General features: G+C 61.7%; 1 non-coding gene across 1 annotated transcript; it reads left to right on the plus strand.

Moving 5' to 3' along the window:
* Nucleotides 1–96: 96 nt before the first annotated feature.
* On the plus strand, nt 97–190 carry TRNAI-UAU. The gene is made up of 2 exons: nt 97–134; nt 155–190. It is a non-coding gene; the product is annotated as a tRNA-Ile (tRNA).
* Nucleotides 191–321: the final 131 nt, after the last annotated feature.

Raw genomic sequence — 321 nt, forward strand, 5'->3', positions numbered from 1 at the left:
TGCCCAGCACCGGGCGCAGGCGGGTGCGTTGCGGCCCTTCCCCCGCCGGGGCCGGGCGAGCCCTTGATAAACCGTTCGGGAGGAGTTGGTGTCAGGGCTCCAGTGGCGCAATCGGTTAGCGCGCGGTACTTATACAGCAGTACAAAGCCGAGCAATGCCGAGGTTGTGAGTTCGAGCCTCACCTGGAGCATACAGCTTTTTGGGAGGGAAAATCGGCTTTTTTTGGGACTCGGCCGCGCTCCGGCGGAAGAAAGAAAAAAGTTCACGGAAAAATTATGTAGCTGTGGCGGCAGCGGGGGGTCACCACGGCGGAACCCCGCC

Source organism: Cariama cristata, unplaced genomic scaffold, assembly GCF_000690535.1.
Source record: "Cariama cristata isolate BGI_N322 unplaced genomic scaffold, ASM69053v1 scaffold19722, whole genome shotgun sequence".
NCBI lineage: Eukaryota > Metazoa > Chordata > Aves > Cariamiformes > Cariamidae > Cariama > Cariama cristata.